Consider the following 21,458-nt stretch of genomic DNA (forward strand, 5'->3'; position numbering starts at 1 on the left):
TGTGGTAGGTAGACTGTACTGTCTCCTCTAGCTTCCCAGCGCTAATAGGAAGCATGGTAATTGGCAGTAATAGGGACACTAAGGCGCAGGTTCCCCCCCATTTAGCAGGTAAGGATGGTCTAAGGCGGGGCTGTGTCCCACACATCCACCAGACATCAGCGAGTCCCTTACTCTGATTGTTAAACATCGACTGTTTGACATTGGGAACGAACGAAGATGTGTTGTAAGTGTACATACAAAACTTCTAAGGTAGGTGTCCCACATTCATGGTAGAGCTGTTGGGTTGTGTGATGCAAGTATAGTTACCAGGGTAGGGGACCACTCCTGGAGGCGGTTGTATTGCACGCACTCTGGGATACAGGAGAGACAGGGTCCTGCAGACATCACTTTCCATGGTCACATCACTGTAAAGACTTAACATACAATTATAACCAATAAGGTCGTCCACAGGTGAGAGTGGGAATGGTACGGTCCCCAAATGAGGTCTTGCTTTAGCACAGATAACACAGTCAGACGTTTTATGCGTTCTAGCAGTATATTTCATCATTTTGAGCCACGTGTTACCTGAGGGTGTGAAACCAGTTTCCATCTCCAACCTTTCCTCAATGGTAAAGTCCTCTAGGTTCAAATATTTCACTAATGGCCCTTTAGAGTCTTTCAGGACACCCATACCTGTGTTCATTGCGTCAACCTGGGAAGTAATGGATGTGGACGGTGTACTATTACTCCATGGGTCTGTGACTCGAATGATGAACTGTCCTAATGGATCTTTCCCTTCAGCATACAATCCCATAACAAAAGTCCCTGCATCCTCTGGTTTTGGATCCTTCAACGTCACATATATAGGATTACATTTCTGTTCCTGGCATCGTCCTTCCTGCTTTCTACCTACACTCAGTCTGGATTTCAGGTCCCTATGTGTTATCGTAAGGTGCATTGTATCATATGGTTCACATCCCACATTTCCCCAATCTGAGCCTGTGTTAGCTATGGCACACTTCCAACTGCTACACCACTTGTCTGAGTTGGTCGTGACGCATATGTATATGACTTCCTCTCTTCTGTCTTTGGTGGTGCATGGCACTATGTCGCATAGGTCTAATAGGGCTGTGCTTGTGTGTCCCCTAATAAATGACAATGTGATCTGTCCCTTTTGTTCTAGTCACCTGAACCTCCCTTCTTCCTCTGTCATATTTGGTATCTATGAACCAAAATAACAACATAACGAGTATGGCTGTAGATATTAGCATACCTACCCAGACCTTCCATGTGCATCCATAGTAGTATTTTTGTCTGGGTTCACTCCCTTGGCCTGATTGCCTAAGTTTGAACGGGAGCGGCATTGTTGATCAAATCAGCTCTAACTTCCCTCAAATCACGGGAAGGTGTAGGTGCTGGGGCACAATGTGTCAGGTGGTGCCAAGCAGCTCCTGCCTGGCCTTTTACTTGGACGGAGTGTGAGGTAACCTCCCTCACTTCGTACGGTCCAAGCCACCTGGGCTTGGTCCACTTTCTCTTGTGGACATTCACTCGCACCCAGTCACCTACCTTGACACTGCTCCGGGGCTCCTCTTCTCCCGGGGTCTGTGCTCTGGCGACCTGTTCAGATAAAACTGAAGTAAGACTGGTCAATGCCTTCATTTAGTCATCATATTCTTGTTTACACACATCCAGGGATGGCATATGACCTCCATCCCTGGGTGGGCCTGGCATTTTTCTTCCAGTCAGTAACTCATGAGGAGATAAGTGTGTGTCAGATCCTGGGGAACTGCGCATGGACATAAGAGCTAACGGCAGTGCTTCTACCCATGTTAGTTTTGTACCTTCACATGCTTTAGCGATTTTTCTTTTCAGTGTCTGGTTGGCCCTCTCCACTAATCCCTGTGATTGTGGATGATAAACTGACCCATATCTGTGTATGATCCCTAATGCCTCTTCTACTTTCTGTAGATGTTTGATAGCAAAATGAGATCCATTGTCTGATCTTATTGTGCATGGTACGCCATATCTGGGTACTACTTCATTTTTCAGCCATTTTACAACTGTCTGTGCTGTTTCATCTTTACTTGGCATCGCTTCAACCCATTTTGTGAATCTGTCTGCCATTACAAGGAGATACCTTTTTCCCCCTACTCTGTTCTCTGGCCCCATATCTGTGAAATCTATGGTGATGTCTTGAAAGGGGGCTTTAGGCACAGGGAATTTTCCTGCTGGGGCCTTGAATGGTTTCTTGTTATTGTGTTTGTTGCATGTGTCACATTCTTCCACAAAGTTGGTGATGTTGTCTGACATCCATGGGTGCCACCATAGTTCTTTCATGTTTGTAAGGGTTCTTCTGGTTCCCTCATGGGTGGGTCCGTGCATGGTTGGGAACAATAGTCGACATAGCTTTGCCGGAGCCACTATGTGTCCAGTGTGTGACCTCCAAATGCCGTCTTTATCCTTGCATGCTCCTTTTCTCTGCCATTCTGAATGTTCATATGGTCCGGCCTCTTCTTGCATGTCTTTCATGTTTTCTGTGGTTAGTTCTGTTGGTCCTCCCTCTGGTTGCAGTGTCATTTCTCTGGGAGTGTACCCTCCAACTTCTTTGGCTCTTTGGTCTGCTGCTTCATTTCCTTTTGCCACCCTTGTGTCTGCTTTGTCACGTCCTTTGCACTTCATTATTGCCACTGCTGCTGGCGCTTTTACTGCTTCTAGTAGGGTTACCAGTTGATCCTTGTGCTTGACAGGAGTCTTGCTGGTGGTCAGGAAATTCTTCTTCTGCCATTGTGGTCCATCTATATGCACTGCTCCATGTGCGTATGCTGAGTCTGTGTAGATATTGACCCTTTTCCCTTCTGACCACTGCAGTGCTTTTGTGAGTGCCAATATTTCAGCCATTTGTGCTCATGCAGGTTGTGGTATTATTCCTGAGTCCACTTCGGTGTGTGTACCGTCTGCGTGTTGTTCCATCACCGCATAAGCAGCCACATTTCCATTTTCTCCTTTGTAGCAGCATCCATCTGTGTACAGCCAATGTTGTGCATCTGGCACGGGTTCGTTTTTCAGGTCTGGCCTGAGTTTCAGTTCTTGTGCTGCCACTTCTTCACAGCTGTGGGGTTTTCCGTGTCCCATTTTGTCTTCCAAATTGATGGCTGAGGTTACAAAAGTGATGTGGGGTTGTCTCAGCTCCTTCTGTATTTTCAGTTTTCGTTCAGTACTTAACGTGAATGCATTGCTCTGCAGGAATGCGGTCACTCCGTGGTCCGTGTGGATCTGCAATGGGTGATGCATGACCAGGTGGGTAGTTTTTTGGACAGCTTTCGATAGTGCAGCCAGATGTTGAGCACAGGATGTTTGTCCTTGTTCAATAGTGTCCAATTTCGAGCTGTGGTAGGTTAGCATTAACCTGTCTCCCCCTTTTTTCTGGAAAAGAGCGGCATGAACATGTCCGTTCTTGACAGAAACATCAAGATGAAATGGAATGGTGTAGTCAGGTGCAGCCAATATGGTGGCTTGGGAGAGTGCTTCCTTAGTGAGGGAGAAGGCAGTTTCAGCTTCAGGAGACCATTGGAGGAGAGCATTTAGGTTTCTGTTTCCAGCTTCAGCCACTAGGTCTCTGAGTGGTTGGATGAGGAACTTCTTCAGTGGCTTTCGATACCTGTAGCTTCAGAGCTGTTTTGGTCAATTGCTGCATCTCTTCATCATCTTTGACTGTTTGTTGGCAATGTAGGTCGGTGTGATGGGAGATGTGTGCCAACCATTGTTCTTCTGGCAGGTGAGCTAGGCCAACGGTGAGTTTCAGTTGTTTTTGCACTGGCTCAGGCAGACCAGCTATGCATCTCTCTCTCCACAGCAGGATGGAGGCCTTGGAGCGGTCATACTTCTCTCCCCAAGCTGACCTTCATAGAGATTTAGCCCTGTTAAGATAATCAATGGGGTTTTCGCCTGGTTTCAGGGTTAGGCCTGTCATGGCTTCTGGGTTGGCCTTGATGGGATATTTATCACGAAGCCCATCCCAGACAACTCCTCTATTCACTTCCAGTACACCTCTCTTTACTGGCACCACAGGAGCTTGAACCACTGTTATAGCCTCGTAGGATGGAGGTGCTGTTGGTTGTGGCAGGGAAGGGTACATGCTGGCAGTGGCTGTGGTTGGGTTATTATTAGTCTTTTCTGGTACTACTTCAGTTGTGCCACCAGATGTTGCCAACTTATCATTTTTCCTTTTCAGTTTACCCAGCAGTTCAGTCAGCCCCCTTGTGACATCTTTCTCCACGGCTTTGTTTTGTTTACGCCCCCATGCAGGCCCCCACCTACTACTCCCTTTTTCTTTCCATTCTGTGTCTGCCACTCGTGCCTGACTCTCTGCTCTGATATTCAAAGTTCTCAATACACTCATCTCTCCCTATGTCTGCCAACAGTCCTTCCTTTTCCCACTTACAGAGTATCTTTTTCCCTGTCTCAACCCATTGTTTCTGCTGCCCCCCCGGTGCTTTCTTCCCCAGTTTCACCAACAGAAAAGCTTTCAGTTCTTCCATTTCAGCACTGTATGCACAATCTTTCACTTCTTTATGCCATGATACAGCTCCCAACAGCACCCGAAACACACTATATATAAGAAACCATATATATTTTCAACAAACAATTGTCTCTGCTTTTCAAAGTGTCAATTTGACTCTGTAACGTCAGTCTGTCTCTTGTCCTGCTGTATGTTGCTCTCAAAATCTGAGTCTAGCTCTAAACTCTCTTCGTCACCACTACCTGTTACTGTTTCACTTTTTTCCTAAAGTATTCTCTCCTGTCCGTTCGGACACTTCACACAATGAACCTTCACTAGTAATTGTTTCTACTTCAAGCTGTGCCTTATTAATTTTATCCTCTTCACAGTATACCTCAAAATCAAACAGTGCTCTAGTAATTTTATTCTCTTCACAATATACTTCAAAATCTGCCTCCGTATCGAAATGTAAAACGTTTTCTGTCATTGCATTGAATTCACAATCATTGGCTTTTTACAGTATCTACCAACCAACCGATTGAATAACCAACCATTGGCTTTTTACAGTATCTACCAACCAACCGACTGAGATTCCTCTAATTAAGTCAAATTAAACCAACTCTCCAATTTTTCTAACGAAGAGCTTTTTACGGTGAATTCACAATCATTGGCTTTTTACAGTATCTACCAACCAACCGATTGAATAACCAACCATTGGCTTTTTACAGTATCTACCAACCAACCGACTGAGATTCCTCTAATTAAGTCAAATTAAATCAACTCTCCGATTTTTCTAACCAAGAGCTTTTTATGGTGAATTCACAATCATTGGCTTTTTACAGTATCTACCAACCAACCGATTGAATAACCAACCATTGGCTTTTTACAGTATCTACCAACCAACCGACTGAGATTCCTCTAATTAAGTCAAATTAAACCAACTCTCCAATTTTTCTAACCAAGAGCTTTTTACGGTTTTATTTCACCCAATGTATTCAACTTTCCGACCACTTGTAGATCAAAAGCTTTTTACGAGTCTTTTATAGCCAATTTATAGGTCTCGTCAGACCATTGAACCTTCGAAGGTTTACCTCTTTGATTTTAGTTTTGCCCAACTCTCCGATTTCAATGAACCAAGAGCTTTTTACAGGTCTAATTTAGATTTAATTTTTGTTGCCCAACTCCCCGGTCACGGTGGACCAGAAGCTTTTTACAGGCTAATTTAGATTTATTTTTTGTTGCCCAACTCCCCGGTCACGGCGAACCAGGAGCTTTTTACAGGCTAATTTAGATTTATTTTTTGTTGCCCAACTCCCAGGTCACAGTAGACCAGGAGCTTTTTACAGGCTTTCTTTAGATTTATTTGTTGTTGCCCAACTCCCAGGTCACAGTAGACCAGGAGCTTTTTACAGGCTTTCTTTTCACTCTGTTAACAGTTCTTATTTTGCAATTTCGTTTTACTGTTTAGTTTTCTTTTATACTCTTAAGATTTCATTCAATTTACCAACGGCACTCTTGTTCTTCTTCACTCAAAAATTTGGTTATGCTCAATGTGCAGAAGTTAGATATTAACAGGTCTCTGCTTACCTTATTTTTGACAGCGCGCTGTTTTGAGTGAAGGAAAAACTGGAGTCCGTCCTGTCTGCTCAATTCAGGGGAAAGTCCTCTGGCGCCACCTAGTGGATCACGTTGGGGTCACCACTTTGTGCGTTTCAAAATCCACTAAGTAGGCAAGGAGAGGATTTAAAAGTTTAACAAGTATTTATTTAAGTAAAATCATAAGAGCATAAACGTGTACACGGGTCGAGCAGGCACACAGGCTTCTCTCATCAGACTGAATTTTCTGGCTTATACAGTACATGAATTCATATATCAGTCTCTAAGAGCATTTTGATTTGTTTATTAAAAGTTGGAGGAGTACCGTGGTTTAGACTTAGCGTCCCCTGGTTGGTGCACAGACTGGTCCCAGTCTTTTGGCACACGCCCTCTTCATCAGCTGTTAGGCAGACTTTAGCTATGCTGATGGTCAGAAAGAGCAATGCGCCGCTGTTGCCTGTCACAGGTTGAGGAGTAACTTATTCTCATGGTCAAACTGATATCAAACTATTAACTTTGTTGCTGCACTCTTGTTGCTTTCTGACCACCGTCATACAGTGCTGCTGTACAACAGTACAACAGTATCCTTTTCTCATTTTGCATGACTAAGCTGTCACAGTGCTCTTCCACTAAACACACAACTATAATTCAACTATGATTTGTATCCTCATAAAGCATAGCCAAGTGCTGTTTATTACCAAAATGTACATATCATTAAAAAAGTGTTGCGTACAATACACATTGTCTAAGATACATTTGACATGTAGGAGTATGTTTACTTAATACTGCATGTCCTCAACTGAAGCATAGGTTCATGTACAAGCGCATATATTAATATAATTCATTGTGATCTACCATGCCTTTACTACACGTTTGTCTTTTACCACAGTCAACCTCTGCGTCATATACCGGGTCATGTAATATACCGGGTCGTTCCTCCACTCTGCATCAGATCATGGTCCAGACGGGCACAGTTAGTCTTGCTCATGACAAACCTTGCTATCTGTTGAGTCATTTGTGTATATGCCTGTCCTTATCCTTTCTCTTGTGCCTCAGCTGCCAAATCGAAATCCAACGATTATAGAAGTTATCTCACGTTAATGTGTCAGATAACGTTCATAATATTTGGCCATTGGGTTGGATTTGACCATTTTAAGTGGTTATGATGAGCAATATAGAAGAGGATTTTTTTTGGTGATGATTGATCGTTGTTTAGGTACATTAAACCACGTTAAGCTTTTTCACATTAGGACTTATAAAGCCAATGAGAACCGTGGATCCCCCCAGCCGCCCTGAAGCAGAAACGCTTTGTCAGATAACGTCCATAATAATTGGACATTTGGTTAGATTATTTGACAGTTTTCCGTGGTTATGATGGGTAATATGAGAGAGAAATTTGGTGATGATTGATCATTGTTTAGGTACATTAAACCACGTTAAGCTTTTTCCTCGCCATACGGCCACTGATGAAGAAAATATTAACGTGAGAGAACTTCTATAATCGTTGGATTTCGATTTAGTTTTTTTTTACAGGCATAAGAGTACATGACAAGATATGACCATGACAAATCTGGTGATGATTGATCGTTGTTTAGATACATTAAACCACGTTAAGCTTTTTCACGTTAAGCGTTTTAGAATGTCCCTGTCGTAACCTTTGTTGGTCATTTCCTTCGCGAGCTCCTGATAAATGATGCCGTTTCTTAGATTTTTGCTATCTAAAATAGCTGTTATATTTTTCTGGTAAATTAAATTAAAAATGTATCTCGTCTCGTTTGTCCCCTTACATCTGTTTTTGTTGACACCTGTCATGTGTGCAAACAGAGCGGAAATACTGGGCGGAAATTAACTGAAACTTTTTTTTTTTAAACGTTTTATTGCGGGTTGCAACCATAAAATGACCTAAAACTTAATCGCAATTAATTATTTATTCGGCCAATAACGTTTCCATCAGTGTTTATCGCATAAGCCGTAAATTGTTCAAGAGAAAATCCGATGAGACCGAACGTATTTTCTTTGAGTCGATATTCATGAAATTCAATCGGATTTTACTGTTTCCATAAGGCATTTTTAATTCGATATCACTTAATTCGGATAAAAACGGGTCGATGGAAACATAGCTACTGCCAAGGATGGAAAAACCCATTGTAATAGTGAGGAAAGTATCATATTTAATGAATAAATGACCAGCACTCTTAATTACACACAGTTATTTGAAAATGCATTATTACCTCGGCTTAGTTTTACAAAAACAAAAGTCCTATAAAGGTAGAGGGGAACGTGTGTGTCTCTGTCTGTGTGTGTTTGCGTGCTAAGCTCAACCAATCAGCGTGCAGCTCATCAAAGTATTCATGAGCAGACCATACAAGGCAAAAAAGCTCTCGTTTCAGTCCAGTCCCATTTAACAGCATTAGCATTAGGGCCAAAAAAACAGCAAAAGAGTCATTTTCAGCCCAACCAATGTTACAGACCCTATTAGGAGACCTTAAGGAACAGCGTGAAATACCCTATATAACCATTCACCCCTTTCAAACCATTCTGAATTAAGTATTTTGGAGCTGCAGAGACAAATCTCATCCTACAGACTAGCGTGTATAGAGCCATCACCAGACTCCATGTAAAAAATCAGCAGAGATGTTCACAAGTCATTTTTTGGAAGTCCAAGTAAAGTCTCAAGTCTTTGAGCTTGAGTCCAAGTCAAGTCTCAAGTTTCTGGCCATCTGATCTGTCCCATAAATCTTATGAATTCAAAGCATGTCCAGACAGTACAGTATTAAAATCAGTTGTGGGATAACTTTATGGGGTCTACTTAACACATCCCTCTAGCCCTCGGACCTGGTGAAATATTAACCTAAGTCTGTCACATCATATGGATACAACTATAAAGACACAATGTGCCTGTTCCCAGCATTAGCACAACACTTTGTGATGGTTAGCTTGTTATATTATTATTATTAATATGGTTAGTCATTTTCAGCAGCGGGTGTGAGGTGCTGGCGGGGGGAGGGGGGGGGTGCGCAGACCACTCTACCTCTGCCTCTCCCCCCCCTCCATGAAGTAGGCTACATGGTACGGTGCGTACTGCACAGTGAACTAAATAGGCATAGATAAATCACATGGCAAATCACTACTGGTCAAAAGATGAATGACTTGGGGGGGCCTCTAACCGGGGATTTCCACTGGATGCGTAACAGCTGCAGACCGGCTCCGCTGCGTGTCTGCTGCGTGCTCCGCCGTCCGTCAATACCCACCAGGTCTGGATTTGTTGCGGAACGGCTGCGGCCTTGACTGACAGCTGTAGTCACGAGGACCCACAAGTTCTCACGAATTCAGGTAGAATAGAACCACAAAACCAACAACAGTTTGTTTCCATCCAGAGGAGTAGAGGGGAAACGACTCTGTGCTGTGCTTTCAAGGTGTAGTGCAGGGAAATATGATCCGTCGTAAGCAGGGTGTATTTTATTTTGAAAATTAACCAGATATTTATTTGGTTTATGTACTCAACTTCCTGTCCCGCACTATCTGCCGTGTGCTGAATTGCTGCGGAGCTCTCCGTCGTCCGTCAAAAATAGAAGCTCTGCGTATCTGCTGCGGAGGGCTGCTGACTGACGGAACTGGGACGGAGTCGGGACGCAGACGTTCCGCAGTCTGTGGAAATACACACACTGACTTTAATGGAAACCTGATGACTCCGTCGACGTTCCGGAGACGTTCCGCAGCCGTTCTGCATCCAGTGGAAATTGCCGGTAACTCCCCCAGCTAACTTGCGCCCCTTGTAGGCTGAGTCCTTTGCAGCGGCCCGGGTTTGAATCCGACCTGCGGCCCTTTGCTGCGTTTCATTCCCTCTCTTTCTCTCCCCCATTCCTTTCTATACACTGTCACTATCGAATAAAAAATAATCAAAAAGATGAATGACCATGAATAGTCCAGCTGAGCAGGCATCAAGTATGCCTTTCCAGTTCAATAAACCAAGTACTGCCATCTGACTCACACATCACAAGACAATGTTACAATGAATTAAATCATACCAAAGCATTGTATGGCTCAAGACTATGGCAATATAATATTCACTAAAAATCACCCGAGCAGAAAGCACAATAGTAATTCTGAAACGTGATTGACTGAAGATACAACAATGCCATCACACAACACAGCTGAGTGCAGGTTGCAAAATAACAGTCACTTAGTCAGCTGCAACTTCACAAACTGCAAAAGCCAACATATACTGCACTTGACAACTAAAAGTCTAAGACATGTTTTCAGTTATTTCACACTTTTTTGTTAAGTACATAATTCCATATGTGTTCATTCATAGTTTTGATGCCTTCAGTGAGAATCTACAATGTAAATAGTCATGAAAATAAAGAAACACATTGAATGAGAAGGTGTGTCCAAACTTTTGGCCTGTACTGTATATTGACTATTAACTGCGAAGTATGCTTTATTAGTATGTAACCCAAACGCTACTTCATACACAAGTGCCAGAATGAACCCGAACCAGAGGCTGCTATACCAGGTGTAGAAATATACATTTTATTAGGGCCCGAGCACAAAAGTGCAAGGCCCCAACGCTGCCTTGCACTGAAACACCCTCGTTATCAAAAGAATTTTGATAGCTAAAACAATGCGCAAGTTATGGAGGACCAACTTCCTGTAGGTGGGTGTCGAAACAGGAATGATTGTATCTTGACAACGGCTATTCCGATGGACACAAAACTTAAAACAATTGTTCCTCATGTGCCAATGAGGCTGTGTGCCAAATATGGCGTCAATCGGCTTTTGGATGGCGCCGTTTTAACTTTTTTAATTAATTAGCAAATTTGCTTTATGCGAAACCTATTTTTTTTTTTACTTTTTTTTATCAAAATAATTTTCATAGCTAACACAATACACAAGTTACAGAGGACCAACTTCCTGTAGGGGGCTGTCAAAACAGGAAGTTGTTTATCTTACCAACATTTAGTCCAATTGCCACTAAACATGACACAGTTGTTCCACACAGGGGCTTGTAGCCTCGTGAGACCGTCCTGATCTGGCGAGCTCCAGTTTTCCACTCGCAGATCAGTCTGGAATCTTGAGGCAGAGAGAATTTGGAGCCGTTAGCCAAACGACCGGGCCAATCAGCGTTGGTTTTGAGGTGGGTTAGGTGGTGATAGACCAATGGTTTATCCAATCAGCTAACCAGTATTATCAGCCAGCGGTAGCCCTAATTCTGTTAGCCGCTCGCTAATGCTTTTTTTCTCTTGGATCCTTCTTTTGGAATATGGTCCGGGAACCTGAAATGGTGCCTTTTATTACTAAATTCTCGTTACACAAACGGCAAATATCCTTTACCGACATGTTGCTTGCATGCTGAGCTTACGAGCTATGCTTTGCCTGCAGCAGCAGGGGCGGGCTTGTGGTTGTATTTTCATACTCTTCGTGGATCTGATTGGTTGATTTGGCCCGTCTATCACCAACATAGGTGATAGACAGATGGTTCATCCAATCAAATAACCAGTATTCCGCCCCTTCCCAAAAGTTCTCCAACGGCAAGTTCCCAGATGCATATGCCGAGCAAATGCGAAGCAGTCCATCTGGCGGAGTCAGGTTAAGGGGCTTGAGCATCCATGCCAAATTTGGAGTGAATTATTAATTAGCCACATTGCGATATATGGGAAACCTACTTTGTCTAACTCCTCCTGGGCTGTTAGTCCGATCTGCACGATGTGTTCCAACTTGTCTGGATTACTTACAAACCCCTCTGTTTGTATAAAAGTATTGTTGGAACACACTGTGGTACCATACCCTCGTGAGCATTATTTGAACAGTATTGTACTTCAGAAAGTAGTGTGTTGCCATAAAAATGGCGGGAAAAGGCAATTAACAATGGAAGAGAGACAGACCATCAAAACACTTAAGAATGTTGGTCTTTCCTACAGAGAAATTGCGAAGAAAGTCAAGGTGTCAGTGAGTACAGTATTCTTCACCATCAAAAGGCACTTAGAAACTGGAGGAAACTCTGACAGGAAGAGGTCTGTTAGACCCAAAGCCACAACAGAATCGGAAGACAAGTTTTTGAGAGTCAACAGTTTGCGTGATAGGCGGCTCACAGGACAACAGCTTCAAGCACAGCTTAATAGTGGTCGTAATAAGCAAGTCTCAGTTTCAACTGTAAAGAGAAGACTTGGAGCTACAGGTTTGATAGGTCCAGTTGCAGCAAGAAAGCCATTGACGTCAGAATAAGAAAAAGAGACTTGCCTGGGCCAAGAAATGGACTATTGAAGACTGGAAGAAGGTGTTTTGGACTGATGAATCAAAATTTGAAATCTTTGGTTCATCACGCAGGATTTTTGTACGCCGTTGAGTAGGCGAAAGGATGGTTCCTCAGTGTGTGACACCAACTGTCAAACATGGAGGAGGAAGTATGACAGTCTAGGGCTGTTTTGCTGGATACATGGTCGGTGATTTGTACAGAGTGAAAGGCACCCTGAACCAAAACGGCTACAACAGCATTTTGCGGCGCCATGCAGTACCCTCTGGTATGAGCCTAGTTGGTCAGGGGTTCATCCTACAGCAAGATAATGACCCAAAACATAAGTCCATGCTATGCCAGAACTACCTTAGGAAAAAAGAACAAGATGGTAAGCTTAAAAACATGGAGTGGCCAGCACAGTCACCAGACTTAAACCCCATTGAGCTGGTTTGGGATGAACTGCAAAGAAAAGTTGGGAAGAACTTTCTGAAGAATATTTGATTTCCATTGTAGAAAGAATTATACTTTTAGAATACATTTTGGTTTATAAATTGATTCCATGATTTCTTTTTAACTTAAATTGTTCCTTTGTTCTATTCTTTCATTTCAGAGTACAATAAGACATTGAACTACATGAATTTCAATAAAAACCGGGAAAAATTGGGGTGTTCTAAAACCTTTGACCAGTAGTGTATATAAAAACATAATTCAAATAGATGTGTGGCATTGGCAACACACGGCTCAACAAGCCAACAAATAGCCTATATGTAAGAGTGAAGCTCTCCGCGCACCGAGCTCCACCAGATCTTCTAAGAAGGGTGACGCCGTTATCAATCGAGTATTGATTGGTCAGTAGGCGGAGCTTTTACACCAGTTGATCTCTAATCGTCCCAAACATAAGTTACCATGGTGATTTAACCAAGTAACAAGTTATCCACCGTCGTGCTACACAAAACCCTGGGTTGAACCTGAAGTTTATAAAAGTAATTGTGTGCACATCCCACCTTCTGGCAGGTGCAGGACAAATTAAAGTACTTAAAACGAAAAGGATGTAATGTCCACAACACTGCTTTTAACTCCCATATTTGATATAAATGCAGAAAAAAAGCAACGTTTCGACCCTACTGGGTCTTTTTCAGGCAAAATGAACGCCAAATCTTGCTAGCTACCATTCAAGCCAACATTAGATAACTAACGTTAGCTAAACACAGCTGTCTAGGCGCCAGTAGCTAGCAAACGTTATCGTTCGCTACTAACCTAGCACGAACAAACTGCACGGAGAGCCAAGATAGTTAGCTAGCACTACCGAAGTGCGCAGAGCTCAAGCTACACGACACACTACACAAACATGACATTAATTTAGTCAACGTTAGTACTTGTTATTGTCTCCTTCACGAGTGACAATGGGGGGCCTCCGTTTCAGATGCTCCCCCATTGCTGTTGTGCTGGTGTGGTATGCCAACTCTAGGGCTGTCCGTTTATTTTTTAAACGATTAATCTAGCAATTATCTTTTCGATTAATCGACTAATCTAACGTTTAATTTTTCGATTAATCTAAGGATACATTTTTCGATTAATCTAACGATTAATTTTTCAATTAGCGATTATCTTCCCATTTCTCAATTATTAACAATTTACACAAAACAAATTTCAATAAGGTTCAAATCTCTATTTATTAAAATTGTTTAACACTGCACTGTTCAAGTAAAATGAATTTCAAGGTCAAGGGTCAAGGTAAACTTTAATATCCACAAGTAGGAAATTCATGTGGTCACCATTACACGCTCCATCGTTATACAGCCTACTGCATAACATTAAAAAACATAAATACAAAACATTAAAAGACAGAAAAACAAGGACAAGAAAGACAATAAAAACATTGAGAAAACATGACAAGCATTTAAAAGTTGAGTGTTGATATATAAAGTACAATATGCCCATAGTTTAAAATGCCTGAGTTTTTAAGTCTATTGTTGTGCAGTCTAATTGCTGTTGGCACAAAAGACTTGCTATACCTTGTAGTCCTAATTTTCTTTTCCAGGAGTCTGCCACTTGACCTGTTGCTTCTTAAAAGATTCTGATGAAGAGGATGGGTTGAATCATTTAGAATTTGTCTTTTTTAAACTAAGGTCATTGTACAGTTGACCTACAGATACCTGATCAACTCCAATGATCTTACTGGCTGTTTTGACTATTCGTTGCAGTTTCTTTTGGTCCTTAATATACATGTTACCAAAAGAAACTGCAACGCCGTACGGGTTGAGCAGAGGCTGCACAGTTTGACCAGCAGGCGGCAGCGCCAGGCCGCCGGATGGTGATGCTAACAACTTGCAATGTATAACTTTTATCAGACCGGCCCACCGGGAAAAGTCCCGACTCTCCTGTGTGTGTGTCTGTGCGCTCAAATGCGTTACATTAGGTTGCAGGTAAGAAACTTAGTTTGAAATATGTTTTTATTTAAAGTATTGGTGCATCTTTGTCTAATAATGGAAGAATTTTCAGTACAGTGTCTGTTCCTTAATGAAACAGACACCAGGTGTTCCTGTTCTCTGCATCTTGGGTGGCATTTAAGAACCAAGGACTTAAACTAAGTGTAGTACCTTTTAGAATGGTTTGCACTAAAGAGAAGACACCCAATACTTTAAGCTTTTTCTTTGTCAAAGTCTCTGCAACTAGTGTACTTGAATTTTATTTACCTGTAACATTATGTTGTATAATTACAGTTTTGAACAATAATTGTTCTCAAAACTACATACTACGTTTCTTTCTCTTTAAAAACAAAAATACATTTAGCAGTTTGGCTTTCCTTATATGGAGGAAATATTTATTCATAATTCAAATTATTTTTTAAATTTTCCATTTGGCTTTGGCTTTAAATTTAATATTTGGCTTTTGAATTTCAATTTAACATTGGATTTTAATTTTCATTTAATATTTGGCTTTTGATTTTCCATTTAACATTACCTTTTCGTTTGGACTTGACACATGTCAATGTAAATGAGGAGGCGTGGCCCAAAGGCTGGTGGGAGGGTCTGAAACCAAAGGGGTGCAGAGGCACCTTATGAGCAGCAGGGGGAGCTTACTGCTGAGGAGCACACTGTTACACATCTGTCTGCAGATTCACCACTAGGCTGGGTCTGGTTTCACATGATAGAAAATGATGATGTAGGCTAAACACAAACCACATGTCATGCTACAACCGTGAAGTTTTCATGTAGTTACTATAATTGGGCCCGTGTTAGTGAGGACTAGATTAGGACTGGATTTAAAGCTGATTCTGGTTCCCAACTTCGCCCCAGGTGTGTCTGTTTAAAACACGACTCAGACAACTTCTCTCTTTTGATGTTATAATTTAATTAAGCAACAGTAGAAACATGGGTGTGGGTAGCTCTGCTTACGTGTGTTTGTGTGTGGTCAGATCTCGACGACGCACACACACAATCTCAACCGGATAGTCATCGTCCGAACTGCGACCTCTCCTTTTTCTTTCTCTCACTTTTTTCTCCGGGTGGTGTGCGCAGTGTGAGGTGCGTGTCCGCGCTATTCTCCAACATGGAGCCTCCTCACAACTATCACTCCTGATTGAAGGCCTTTTGTACAGCCCGTGTAGGCTACTTTTTCAGACTTCCAGCTAACAGCGGTGTCTGTGAGCATCACTGGCCGGCCAGCAGGGAGGCGATCCCACACACACACAGAGAGAGACAGACAGACAGACAGACAGACAGACAGACATACGGACAGCGGTGTCTGTGAGCATCACTGGCCGGCCAGCAGGGAGGAGATCCCGGCCGCCACCAGCTGGCTGTCCCGTCAGACTGAAGCTTCTGACAACATCGGATAAAATGTGCAGTTGGCCATCAATGTTTGTAAAACTGCCCATATTCAAACTCTACACAGTTAATTTATCGCATAAAAAAGTCTCAATAGTGAATTTAGTGGTGAAATAGCAGATGGAAATTATAAAAAAGCAATTGATTCTATAATCTAGATCGGGAGTTTGCCGTAGCAGCAGCAGCAAACAACTGGAAACCTTTTACAATTTTCATCTGCTATTCCACCACTAAATTCACTATTCTCCCCGCAGCTTGGTCTCCTCCGTGTGTTCCCGGTGTCGCTCCATCTCTGATGAACAGACTAACAGTACAGATCCACTTTTGCGACACGAGTGTCGCGTGGTGTCGCAACGCCTCCCCTCATTTGTACGTTGATGGGTGTTCCTCAATTTACAGCTATGGGCGGGTCAAGCGGGGAATGTTGTGTCTTCCCGGTCGAATTTTTTAATTTGGAGGGAGAAGTGATATGTATAAATATTGATTTCATTGAGCAGTTTTTAGTCATGAATCAAAATCAGAGAAGGATTGTTGTAGCTGCTCTGCTCTACCTCCGGAGGAATAATCCACGTCGTCGCCACTGGGTTCACCCTATTCGGAGGGAAGTTGCCCGGCGGGAGTGTGGGGAGTACCACCGCCTTGTGATGGAGCACCGGTTTGACGATAACATGTTCAGGGAACATTTCAGGCTGTCCAAGGAGCTGTTCGACGAGCTGCTGGTGCGAGTGGGACCCCCGGATTGCAAAGACACCTTCTTTCATCAGGCAATTTGTCCTGCTCAGCGCCTTGCTATTTGTCTACGGTAGGCTACTGCACCTACACACCTACACACATAATATAGTTATCTTATTTACTATCGGAATACATGGCTTTATTTTAAATACTAGTATAACTGAGTAGTGGACATTCACTCAATATGACTTTAGTGTAACTTTGTTTCATGAACATATCTTATAAAGGCAATAGACTACCGTGTGATATCTAAAACAGTGATTACATATACATTACATGATCTATCTATCTACCCACCCACCCACCCACCCACCCATACACTACCGGTCAAAAGTTTGGGGTCACTTATAAATTTCCATTGATCAGATCAGCTGGTATTCTATCTATAATTGAGTGGTATTGAGATTTGTAAGTGACTCCAAACTTTTGACCGGTAGTGTGTATATATATATATATATATATATATATATATATATATATATATATATATATACACTACCGGTATATATATATATATATATATATATATATATATATATATATATATATTACATACACTAATTAATGTGTACTACCTGAATATACCATATGCAATTGTAACTCTAAATGTTTTCATATATTCGCAACAGGGGATTCGTTCAGGACGATATCCAGCAGCTACAGGGTGGGCCGCTGCACTGTGGGAAGGATCGTGATCTGGGATGCCCTGCTGCCTGACTACCTGCCTGCACCATGCATGGAGGACTGGTGTGCCATTGCAGAAGGGTTCAGCCATCGCTGGAACTTCCCCAACTGTCTTGGTTCGGTGGATGGGAAGCATGTGGTGATCCAGGCTCCAGAAAACTTTGGCTCCCTGTATTTTAACTACAAGGGCACATATTCCATCGTGCTGTTGGCAGTGGTCGATGCTGACTACCTCTTCAGGGTAGTTTACATTGGTGGATATGGCAGGACGAGTGACGGCAGATCCCTCTACAACTCTACCTTTGGTGAGGCCCTCCGTGGTGGCATGTGGACCTCCCTGAAGATGCGGTCATCATGGGTCTGAGCATCGTGGTCCTATGCCCTTTGTGTTTGTGGAGATGAGGCTTTTCCCCTGCGCCGGAACCTTATGTGCCCTTTCCCCGGCACCCATGTCCCTGGAGAGCAGACGGTGTACAACTACCGCCTCAGTCGTGCCAGGCTTGTAGTTGAGTGTGCTTTTGGCATTCTGTCTTCACAGTGGAGAATGTACAGAAGAGTGTTGGCTGTCAGCCCCACCACTGCTGAAACGTGTGTCAGAGCCACTTGCGTGCTCCACAACTACCTGCGCGTCATGACCCTGAGGAGAAGGCAGAGCGCAGGTAGTTACCGTAGGCCTGGTGATGGTAGTTGTCTCCGTGGAGTTTCCAGGATGTCTGCTAACAACGCCACACGGGAGGCCTTGAGAGTGAGGGGTAACTTCACCTCTTATTTCAGTGAAGAAGGCGCTGTTCCTTGGCAGGTCCAGCCATAAACCAATCCAGCAGCTGCATAACACAACGGCTCTTTTAAGAGCCATCCACATTGTCCTTTAAAAGCATAGTTCCAAAGTAGCACAAGCATTGTACGTACATTGCTCTTTAACAGCAAATGTCCATGTTCCAGAAGTATAACACATGGAAATGTAAACCATAAATGTAAAGTTACTCCCCCCTTCACACAGAATTTTCACTCCCTATACTGTTGTGAAAAACAGTCATTTTAGCCTGAACAACCACACTTTGCCCGGGGCTTTGCCACTACACAGTGGCAAAGCCCCGGGGATTGATGAGATCCGTCCAGAAATGCTCAAGGCTCTGGGTGTGGAGGGGTTGTCCTGGTTGACACGCCTCTTCAACATTGCGTGGAAGTCTGGGACGGTGCCAAAGGAGTGGCAGACTGGGGTGGTGGTTCCTCTTTTTAAAAAGGGGGACCAGAGGGTGTGTGCCAATTATAGGGGTATCACACTTCTCAGCCTCCCTGGTAAAGTCTACTCCAAGGTGCTGGAAAGGAGGGTTCGGCCGATAGTCGAACCTCGGGTTGAGGAGGAACAATGCGGATTCCGTCCTGGTCGTGGAACAACGGACCAGCTCTTCACTCTCGCAAGGATCCTGGAGGGAGCCTGGGAGTATGCCCAACCGGGTCTACATGTGTTTTGTGGATTTGGAGAAGGCGTATGACCGGGTCCCCCGGGAGATACTGTGGGAGGTGCTGCGGGAGTATGGGGTGAGGGGTCTCTACTCAGGGCCATCCAATCTCTGTATGACCAAAGTGAGAGCTGTGTCCGGGTTCTCGGTAGTAAGTCGGACTCGTTTCAGGTGAGGGTTGGCCTCCGCCAGGGCTGCGCTTTGTCACCAATCCTGTTTGTAATATTTATGGACAGGATATCGAGGCGTAGTCGGGGTGGGGAGGGGTTGCAGTTTGGTGGGCTGGGGATCTCATCGCTGCTCTTTGCAGATGATGTGGTCCTGATGGCATCATCGGCCTGCGACCTTCAGCACTCACTGGATCGGTTCGCAACCGAGTGTCAAGCGGTTGGGATGAGGATCAGCACCTCTAAATCGGAGGCCATGGTTCTCAGCAGGAAACCGATGGAATGCCTTCTCCAGGTAGGGAATGAGTCCTTACCCCAAGTGAAGGAGTTCAAGTACCTTGGGGTTTTGTTCGCGAGTGAGGGGACAATGGAGCGGGAGATTGGTCGGAGAATCGGGCGCAGCGGGTGCGGTATTGCATTCAATCTATCGCACCGTTGTGACGAAAAGAGAGCTGAGCCAGAAGGCAAAGCTCTCGATCTACCGGTCAGTTTTCGTTCCTACCCTCACCTATGGTCATGAAGGCTGGGTCATGACCGAAAGAACGAGATCCAGGGTACAAGCGGCCGAAATGGGTTTCCTCAGGAGGGTGGCTGGCGTCTCCCTTAGAGATAGGGTGAGAAGCTCAGTCATCCGTGAGGAGCTCGGAGTAGAGCCGCTGCTCCTTTGCGTCGAAAGGAGCCAGTTGAGGTGGTTCGGGCATCTGGTAAGGATGCCCCCTGGGCGCCTCCCTAGGGAGGTGTTCCAGGCACGTCCAGCTGGGAGGAGGCCTCGGGGAAGACCCAGGACTAGGTGGAGGGATTATATCTCCAACCTGGCCTGGGAACGCCGATCCCCAGTCGGAGCTGGTTAATGTTGCTCGGGAAAGGGAAGTTTGGGGTCCCCTGCTGGAGCTGCTCCCCCCGCGACCCGACACCGGATAAGCGGACGAAGATGGATGGATGGATGAACCACACTAAATAAACATTTCACAGGGATGTTACACTACCAGATACCTCCCCTGACCCCTTGTGACAACTCACCTGTTCTAACCCATCCTTGTCATTAAAGTCTTCATTCCGTGTATATAATGTACATATATTGTCAGTTATCTTATTTCCACTTACTTTTATTTAGTTATTAGTTGTACCTCTGCAGTTTCTCTTTATCATGTGGGTATAAACATGATTTATCCAAACATTCTAATGTACTTGTACAGTAACAATAAATCTATCTATCTATCTATCTATCTATCTAGACTCACCAAATGTGCAACCCAAGCATTAACCCTACAGAATAATGAACACTGATGGGAACAAAAGTCACGCACAACATTGCAACAAATGAATTATTTATTGAACAAAATATTGTTATTGAACAAAATTAAATTAAATCATCTCACACATGAGATGTTATTAATAAAAAAAATTGAAAAAATATATACAAATAAAGAGATATTGTTATATGCATATAATGTAGGATACAAATAAAAGATGAACATAAATAACATTTTACATAAAATTACTGACTTCCTTCCGCCTCATACACTAAAGAAAAGATTTTTAATTTGACCTCGGCCCTCTTGGCCAGGGTCAACCGCCGCATAGCTGGCAACAAACTAAAAAAAAAATAGCTCATCCTCATCTGCTGTGGACAGAGCTGGAGGAGGAGGAGGTGGTGGTGTTGGCTCCATGTTTCCTGCCTGGAGCGTATTCAGTAGCTCTCGCTCAAATGGTGAAATGGCCTTCCCTTTTCTCTTCCTCATCTGGGGCCTGACATCTATTGCGGTGGAAGGGCCTGGCTCCTCTAGGTCTCCCACCACCGGTGCATCCAGCAGGGTAGATGCAACTGGGGGAGTGGGTGGATGTGGGGTGGTGGGTGAAGCAGAATATAGAATAGGTATAGGTTAGGTATAGAATATGGCAGGGTAGGTGCAGGTGGGGGGCTGGGTGCAGAATATGGCAGGGTGGGTGCAGGTGGGGGGGGTGGGAGCAGAATACTGAATGATAGTTGTAGCTGTGGGTGAGTGAAGCCATTGGATGGTTTCAGCTGGGGGGTGTGTGGCAGGGGCTTGGCGGGGCAGGTTGGAGGTGGTTGGCCTGCCCTCCAGGAATGGGGCCAGGAACCCCATCACAGCCATGTACTGTCAGGGAATGACCAGGAGACCGACTGTAGTAATGAAGCAGATCTTTATTAACTATGATCCAACAGAGAGCAGGAAGCAACAGGCAGGAATCCGGTAGCTGAGTAGGCAGGTTTAGAGCAGCAGCAGACAACAGGATACAAAGTACTGG

General features: G+C 43.8%; 1 long non-coding RNA gene across 1 annotated transcript; it reads right to left on the bottom strand.

Annotated features, from left to right (window-relative positions):
- Positions 1-333: 333 nt before the first annotated feature.
- LOC114559235 (uncharacterized) lies at positions 334-6,145 on the bottom strand. Its single transcript, XR_003693043.1, has 3 exons — positions 6,068-6,145; positions 1,549-1,599; positions 334-413 (listed from the first exon to the last, which is right to left on the bottom strand). It is a non-coding gene; the product is annotated as an uncharacterized LOC114559235 (long non-coding RNA).
- Between the last annotated feature and the right edge of the window lie 15,313 nt (positions 6,146-21,458).

This window comes from Perca flavescens, chromosome 7, assembly GCF_004354835.1.
Source record: "Perca flavescens isolate YP-PL-M2 chromosome 7, PFLA_1.0, whole genome shotgun sequence".
NCBI lineage: Eukaryota > Metazoa > Chordata > Actinopteri > Perciformes > Percidae > Perca > Perca flavescens.